This window comes from Hyla sarda, unplaced genomic scaffold, assembly GCF_029499605.1.
Source record: "Hyla sarda isolate aHylSar1 unplaced genomic scaffold, aHylSar1.hap1 scaffold_31, whole genome shotgun sequence".
NCBI lineage: Eukaryota > Metazoa > Chordata > Amphibia > Anura > Hylidae > Hyla > Hyla sarda.
Genome location: NW_026609824.1, coordinates 1212212 through 1221703, shown reverse-complemented (window position 1 = coordinate 1221703; position 9492 = coordinate 1212212). Strand labels below are relative to the sequence as shown.

At 41.1% G+C, this 9492-nt stretch overlaps 1 pseudogene; it reads left to right on the top strand.

Moving 5' to 3' along the window:
* On the top strand, positions 1–108 carry LOC130328579 (U2 spliceosomal RNA; annotated as a pseudogene).
* Positions 109–9492: the final 9384 nt, after the last annotated feature.

The following is a 9492-nucleotide window of genomic DNA, read 5'->3' as shown; positions in this document are numbered from 1 at the left end:
ATCACTTATCATCCTTCCTTTTGGCTGGTATCAAATGTGGTGTCTGTTTATATCAGTTTAATATCTGATATGTCCCCTATCTGGTAGCATATATTAAGTGCACCACCAGGTTTCAGTGTTGGAAAGAAAGATTACCTGTTTATTTGCTGCTGCAGCTGCTTGCTGGCTAGTCCAGTGGGTCCCTACTGCAGGCAAAAGACAATAGGTGGTGCCTATGTGCCTAGGTGGATAGGACATCAGCTATGAGGCATTTGTTTGTACAAACTGCTGCTCACAACTAATGTTGTAATATAGTGTCTCCATCTGCTGGTGGTATTGAATAAGCAATAGTGCAATGATAGGGTCTGAAAAAGAAGAAAAATAAGAAGCAGCAGCATATGAAAAAAGGAGGAAAGAAGGAAAACATGGAGAGAAGAAAAAAAAAGAAGGTAAAAATGAGGTGAAAACATGTTTAAAAAAGTATTTCCATCTCTCTCTCTCTATATATGTATATGTATATATATATATATATATATATATATATATATATATATATATATTTAAAAGAAAAAAAAATTATATATATACATATATACATATAGAGATAGATGGGTGGATAGATAGATAGATAGAGAGATACACATACACACATACACACATACACACATACATACATACATAGATATGTGTGTATTGTTGGAGTTGCAAACATGGGTGCACTTGACAAACTCAGTGCGGCTATTCCCCATTGAAAGATTGTTGCACCCAGGACCCTTAGCACTGTGATATGCTACTCAATACCACTGGCATGGCCAGGTGTAAACAACATCTGACCTTTGTTGTGTATGTAACCATGGAGATTGTGATGTCGCCTAGGCTCACCAAAGAACAGCCTTGTCAGAAGCAGCACTGCCATGAGCAGAAGTAGCAGCACCATAGGTTGTCAAATAAGTTGGATTTAACCAAGACAAGTGAGTCCAATAGGATGCAGGTATGTCCTCTATCCTTACAGCTTCCCGTGGCTGTTGGTTTTATACCGTTTGGGGACAGCCAAGGAGGCGTCAGCAGGCAACACAGGTAAGTGTGTGCTTGTGTGTGTGTGTGTGTGTGTGTGTTTCCTATGCAGATCCTAAACCCAGTATCAAATGCAAGTAGGAGGAGTAAGAAGGGTTCCTGCCAAAGCCAGGTTATGGATTGCATTTAAAAATGGTCCATCAGAGTGAAATGGACTCCCATCTTCCTGCTTAGCAATAATGATATGGGTTTAGGGTCTGCTGTGTGTACTGGTGGGTGACTGCCACCCAGCCAGAGTGTGTATGGGAGGCTGCCAGCCAGCCTCCCTTCCTACAAGTAGTGATGGTGCATGTGAAGGGGACAGCGTTGGTTCCTCCCCTTTCACAGTTATCACTTCTCATCCTTCCTTTTGGCTGGTATCAAATGTGGTGTCTGTTTATATCAGTTTAATATCTGATATGTCCCCTATCTGGTAGCATATATTAAGTGCACCACCAGGTTTCAGTGTTGGAAAGAAAGATTACCTGTTTATTTGCAGATGCAGCTGCTTGTTGGTTAGTCCAGTGGGCCCCTACTGCAGACAAAAGACAAAAGGTGGTGCCTAGTTGGATAGGACATCAGCTATGAGGCATTTGTTTGTACAAACTGCTGCTCACAACTAATGTTGTAATATAGTGTCTCCATCTGCTGGTGGTATTGAATAAGCAATAGTGCAATGATAGGGTCTGAAAAAGAAGAAACAGCAGCATAGGAAAAAAGGAGGAAAGAAGGAAAACATGGAGAGAAGAAAAAAAAAGAAGGTAAAAATGAGGTGAAAACATGTTTAAAAAAGTATTTCCATCTCTCTCTCTATATATGTATATATATATATATATATATATTTAAAAGAAAAAAAAAATATATATATATATATAGAGAGAGAGAGAGAGAGATAAATATATATAGAGATAGATGGGTGGATAGATAGATAGATAGATAGATAGATAGATAGATAGATAGATACACATACACACATACACACATACATACATACATACATACATACATAAATATGTGTGTATTGTTGGAGTTGCAAACATGGGTGCACTTGACAAACTCAGTGCGGCTATTCCCCATTGAAAGATTGTTGCATCCAGGACCCTTAGCACTGTGATGTGCTACTCAATACCACTGGCATGGCCAGGTGTAAACAACATCTGACCTTTGTTGTGTATGTAACCATGGAGATTGTGATGTCGCCTAGGCCCACCAAAGAACAGCCTTGTCAGAAGCAGCACTGCCATGAGCAGAAGCAGCAGCACCATAGGTTGTCAAATAAGCTGGATTTAACCAAGACAAGTGAGTCCAATAGGATGCAGGTATGTCCTCTATCCTTACAGCTTCCCGTGGCTGTTGGTTTTATACCGTTTGGGGACAGCCAAGGAGGCGTCAGCAGGCAACACATGTAAGTGTGTGCTTGTGTGTGTGTGTGTGTGTGTGTGTGTGTGTTTCCTATGCAGATCCTAAACCCAGTATCAAATGCAAGTAGGAGGAGTAAGAAGGGTTCCTGCCAAAGCCAGGTTATGGATTGCATTTAAAAATGGTCCATCAGAGTGAAATGGACTCCCATCTTCCTGCTTAGCAATAATGATATGGGTTTAGGGTCTGCTGTGTGTACTGGTGGGTGACTGCCACCCAGCCAGAGTGTGTATGGGAGGCTGCCAGCCAGCCTCCCTTCCTACAAGTAGTGATGGTGCATGTGAAGGGGACAGCGTTGGTTCCTCCCCTTTCACAGTTATCACTTATCATCCTTCCTTTTGGCTGGTATCAAATGTGGTGTCTGTTTATATCAGTTTAATATCTGATATGTCCCCTATCTGATAGCAGATATTAAGTGCACCACCAGGTTTCAGTGTTGGAAAGAAAGGTTATCTGTTTATTTGCTGCAGCTGCAGCTGCTTGCTGGCTAGTCCAGTGGGCCCCTACTGCAGGCAAAAGACAATAGGTGGTGCCTAGGTGGATAGGACATCAGCTATGAGGCATTTGTTTGTACAAACTGCTGCTCACAACTAATGTTGTAATATAGTGTCTCCATCTGCTGGTGGTATTGAATAAGCAATAGTGCAATGATAGGGTTTGAAAAAGAAGAAAAATAAGAAGCAGCAGCATAGGAAAGAAGGAAAACATGGAGAGAAGAAAAAAAGAAGGTAAAAATGAGGTGAAAACATGTTTAAAAAAGTATTTCCATCTCTCTCTCTCTATATGTATACACATATATATATATATATATATATATATATATATATATATATATTTAAAAGAAAAAAAAATTATATATATATATATATATATATATATATACATATAGAGAGAGAGAGAGATAAATATATATAGAGATAGATGGGTGGGTGGATAGATAGATAGATAGATAGATAGATACACATACATACATACATACATACATACATACATACATACGTGTGTATTGTTGGAGTTGCAAACATGGGTGCACTTGACAAACTCAGTGCGGCTATTCCCCATTGAAAGATTGTTGCACCCAGCACCCTTAGCACTGGGATATGCTACTCAATACCACTGGCATGGCCAGGTGTAAACAACATCTGACCTTTGTTGTGTATGTAACCATGGAGATTGTGATGTCGCCTAGGCCCACCAAAGAACAGCCTTGTCAGAAGCAGCACTGCCATGAGCATAAGTAGCAGCACCATAGGTTGTCAAATAAGTTGGATTTAACCAAGACAAGTGAGTCCAATAGGATGCAGGTATGTCCTCTATCCTTACAGCTTCCCGTGGCTGTTGGTTTTATACCGTTTGGGGACAGCCAAGGAGGCGTCAGCAGGCAACACAGGTAAGTGTGTGCTTGTGTGTGTGTGTGTGTGTTTCCTATGCAGATCCTAAACCCAGTATCAAATGCAAGTAGGAGGAGTAAGAAGGGTTCCTGCCAAAGCCAGGTTATGGATTGCATTTAAAAATGGTCCATCAGAGTGAAATGGACTCCCATCTTCCTGCTTAGCAATAATGATATGGGTTTAGGGTCTGCTGTGTGTACTGGTGGGTGACTGCCACCCAGCCAGAGTGTGTATGGGAGGCTGCCAGCCAGCCTCCCTTCCTACAAGTAATGATGGTGCATGTGAAGGGGACAGCGTTGGTTCCTCCCCTTTCACAGTTATCACTTCTCATCCTTCCTTTTGGCTGGTATCAAATGTGGTGTCTGTTTATATCAGTTTAATATCTGATATGTCCCCTATCTGATAGCATATATTAAATGCACCACCAGGTTTCAGTGTTGGAAAGAAAGATTATCTGTTTATTTGCTGCAGCTGCTTGCTGTCTAGTCCAGTGGGTCCCTACTGCAGGCAATAGACAATAGGTAGTGCCTATGTGCCTAGGTGGATAGGACATCAGCTATGAGGCATTTGTTTGTACAAACTGCTGCTCACAACTAATGTTGTAATATAGTGTCTCCATCTGCTGGTGGTATTGAATAAGCAATAGTGCAATGATAGGGTCTGAAAAAGAAGAAAAATAAGAAGCAGCAGCATAGGAAAGAAGGAAAACATGGAGAGAAGAAAAAAAGAAGGTAAAAATGAGGTGAAAACATGTTTAAAAAAGTATTTCCATCTCTCTCTCTCTATATGTATATATATATATATATATATATATATTTAAAAGAAAAAAAAATTATATATATATATATATATATATACATATAGAGAGAGAGAGAGAGATAAATATATATAGAGATAGATGGGTGGATAGATAGATAGATAGACATACATACACACATACACACATACACATATACACACATACATACATACATATGTGTGTATTGTTGGAGTTGCAAACATGGGTGCACTTGACAAACTCAGTGCGGCTATTCCCCATTGAAAGATTGTTGCACCCAGGACCCTTAGCACTGGGATATGCTACTCAATACCACTGGCATGGCCAGGTGTAAACAACATCTGACCTTTGTTGTGTATGTAACCATGGAGATTGTGATGTCGCCTAGGCCCACCAAAGAACAGCCTTGTCAGAAGCAGCACTGCCATGAGCATAAGTAGCAGCACCATAGGTTGTCAAATAAGTTGGATTTAACCAAGACAAGTGAGTCCAATAGGATGCAGGTATGTCCTCTATCCTTACAGCTTCCCGTGGCTGTTGGTTTTATACCGTTTGGGGACAGCCAAGGAGGCGTCAGCAGGCAACACAGGTAAGTGTGTGCTTGTGTGTGTGTGTGTGTTTCCTATGCAGATCCTAAACCCAGTATCAAATGCAAGTAGGAGGAGTAAGAAGGGTTCCTGCCAAAGCCAGGTTATGGATTGCATTTAAAAATGGTCCATCAGAGTGAAATGGACTCCCATCTTCCTGCTTAGCAATAATGATATGGGTTTAGGGTCTGCTGTGTGTACTGGTGGGTGACTGCCACCCAGCCAGAGTGTGTATGGGAGGCTGCCAGCCAGCCTCCCTTCCTACAAGTAGTGATGGCGCATGTGAAGGGGACAGCGTTGGTTCCTCCCCTTTCACAGTTATCACTTATCATCCTTCCTTTTGGCTGGTATCAAATGTGGTGTCTGTTTATATCAGTTTAATATCTGATATGTCCCCTATCTGGTAGCATATATTAAGTGCACTACCAGGTTTCAGTGTTGGAAAGAAAGATTACCTGTTTATTTGCTGCTGCTGCAGCTGCTTGCTGGCTAGTCCAGTGGGTCCCTACTGCAGACAAAAGACAATAGGTGGTGCCTATGTGCCTAGGTGGATAGGACATCAGCTATGAGGCATTTGTTTGTACAAACTGCTGCTCACAACTAATGTTGTAATATAGTGTCTCCATCTGCTGGTGGTATTGAATAAGCAATAGTGCAATGATAGGGTCTGAAAAAGAAGAAAAATAAGAAGCAGCAGCATATGAAAAAAGGAGGAAAGAAGGAAAACATGGAGAGAAGAAAAAAAAGAAGGTAAAAATGAGGTGAAAACATGTTTAAGAAAGTATTTCCATCTCTCTCTCTCTCTATATGTATATATATATATATATATATATATATATATATATATATTTAAAAGAAAAAAAAATTATATATATACATATAGAGAGAGAGAGATAAATATATATAGAGATAGATGGGTGGATAGATAGATAGATAGATAGATAGAGAGATACACATACACACATACACACATACACACATACATACATACATAGATATGTGTGTATTGTTGGAGTTGCAAACATGGGTGCACTTGACAAACTCAGTGCGGCTATTCCCCATTGAAAGATTGTTGCACCCAGGACCCTTAGCACTGTGATATGCTACTCAATACCACTGGCATGGCCAGGTGTAAACAACATCTGACCTTTGTTGTGTATGTAACCATGGAGATTGTGATGTCGCCTAGGCTCACCAAAGAACAGCCTTGTCAGAAGCAGCACTGCCATGAGCAGAAGTAGCAGCACCATAGGTTGTCAAATAAGTTGGATTTAACCAAGACAAGTGAGTCCAATAGGATGCAGGTATGTTCTCTATCCTTACAGCTTCCCATGGCTGTTGGTTTTATACCGTTTGGGGACAGCCAAGGAGGCGTCAGCAGGCAACACAGGTAAGTGTGTGCTTGTGTGTGTGTGTGTGTGTGTGTGTGTGTGTTTCCTATGCAGATCCTAAACCCAGTATCAAATGCAAGTAGGAGGAGTAAGAAGGGTTCCTGCCAAAGCCAGGTTATGGATTGCATTTAAAAATGGTCCATCAGAGTGAAATGGACTCCCATCTTCCTGCTTAGCAATAATGATATGGGTTTAGGGTCTGCTGTGTGTACTGGTGGGTGACTGCCACCCAGCCAGAGTGTGTATGGGAGGCTGCCAGCCAGCCTCCCTTCCTACAAGTAGTGATGGTGCATGTGAAGGGGACAGCGTTGGTTCCTCCCCTTTCACAGTTATCACTTCTCATCCTTCCTTTTGGCTGGTATCAAATGTGGTGTCTGTTTATATCAGTTTAATATCTGATATGTCCCCTATCTGGTAGCATATATTAAGTGCACCACCAGGTTTCAGTGTTGGAAAGAAAGATTACCTGTTTATTTGCAGATGCAGCTGCTTGTTGGTTAGTCCAGTGGGCCCCTACTGCAGACAAAAGACAAAAGGTGGTGCCTAGTTGGATAGGACATCAGCTATGAGGCATTTGTTTGTACAAACTGCTGCTCACAACTAATGTTGTAATATAGTGTCTCCATCTGCTGGTGGTATTGAATAAGCAATAGTGCAATGATAGGGTCTGAAAAAGAAGAAACAGCAGCATAGGAAAAAAGGAGGAAAGAAGGAAAACATGGAGAGAAGAAAAAAAAAGAAGGTAAAAATGAGGTGAAAACATGTTTAAAAAAGTATTTCCATCTCTCTCTCTATATATGTATATATATATATATATATATTTAAAAGAAAAATATATATATATATATATATAGAGAGAGAGAGAGAGAGATAAATATATATAGAGATAGATGGGTGGATAGATAGATAGATAGATAGATAGATACACATACACACATACATACATACATACATACATACATACATACATACATACATACATAAATATGTGTGTATTGTTGGAGTTGCAAACATGGGTGCACTTGACAAACTCAGTGCGGCTATTCCCCATTGAAAGATTGTTGCATCCAGGACCCTTAGCACTGTGATGTGCTACTCAATACCACTGGCATGGCCAGGTGTAAACAACATCTGACCTTTGTTGTGTATGTAACCATGGAGATTGTGATGTCGCCTAGGCCCACCAAAGAACAGCCTTGTCAGAAGCAGCACTGCCATGAGCAGAAGCAGCAGCACCATAGGTTGTCAAATAAGCTGGATTTAACCAAGACAAGTGAGTCCAATAGGATGCAGGTATGTCCTCTATCCTTACAGCTTCCCGTGGCTGTTGGTTTTATACCGTTTGGGGACAGCCAAGGAGGCGTCAGCAGGCAACACATGTAAGTGTGTGCTTGTGTGTGTGTGTGTGTGTGTGTGTGTGTGTGTGTTTCCTATGCAGATCCTAAACCCAGTATCAAATGCAAGTAGGAGGAGTAAGAAGGGTTCCTGCCAAAGCCAGGTTATGGATTGCATTTAAAAATGGTCCATCAGAGTGAAATGGACTCCCATCTTCCTGCTTAGCAATAATGATATGGGTTTAGGGTCTGCTGTGTGTACTGGTGGGTGACTGCCACCCAGCCAGAGTGTGTATGGGAGGCTGCCAGCCAGCCTCCCTTCCTACAAGTAGTGATGGTGCATGTGAAGGGGACAGCGTTGGTTCCTCCCCTTTCACAGTTATCACTTATCATCCTTCCTTTTGGCTGGTATCAAATGTGGTGTCTGTTTATATCAGTTTAATATCTGATATGTCCCCTATCTGATAGCAGATGTTAAGTGCACCACCAGGTTTCAGTGTTGGAAAGAAAGGTTATCTGTTTATTTGCTGCAGCTGCAGCTGCAGCTGCTTGCTGGCTAGTCCAGTGGGCCCCTACTGCAGGCAAAAGACAATAGGTGGTGCCTAGGTGGATAGGACATCAGCTATGAGGCATTTGTTTGTACAAACTGCTGCTCACAACTAATGTTGTAATATAGTGTCTCCATCTGCTGGTGGTATTGAATAAGCAATAGTGCAATGATAGGGTTTGAAAAAGAAGAAAAATAAGAAGCAGCAGCATAGGAAAGAAGGAAAACATGGAGAGAAGAAAAAAAGAAGGTAAAAATGAGGTGAAAACATGTTTAAAAAAGTATTTCCATCTCTCTCTCTCTATATGTATACACATATATATATATATATATATATATATATTTAAAAGAAAAAAAAATTATATATATATATATACATATAGAGAGAGAGAGAGATAAATATATATAGAGATAGATCGGTGGGTGGATAGATAGATAGATAGATAGATAGATAGATAGATACACATACATACATACATACATACATACATACATACATACATACGTGTGTATTGTTGGAGTTGCAAACATGGGTGCACTTGACAAACTCAGTGCGGCTATTCCCCATTGAAAGATTGTTGCACCCAGGACCCTTAGCACTGGGATATGCTACTCAATACCACTGGCATGGCCAGGTGTAAACAACATCTGACCTTTGTTGTGTATGTAACCATGGAGATTGTGATGTCGCCTAGGCCCACCAAAGAACAGCCTTGTCAGAAGCAGCACTGCCATGAGCAGAAGTAGCAGCACCATAGGTTGTCAAATAAGTTGGATTTAACCAAGACAAGTGAGTCCAATAGGATGCAGGTATGTCCTCTATCCTTACAGCTTCCCGTGGCTGTTGGTTTTATACCGTTTGGGGACAGCCAAGGAGGCGTCAGCAGGCAACACAGGTAAGTGTGTGCTTGTGTGTGTGTGTGTGTGTTTCCTATGCAGATCCTAAACCCAGTATCAAATGCAAGTAGGAGGAGTAAGAAGGGTTCCTGCCAAAGCCAGGTTATGGATTGCAT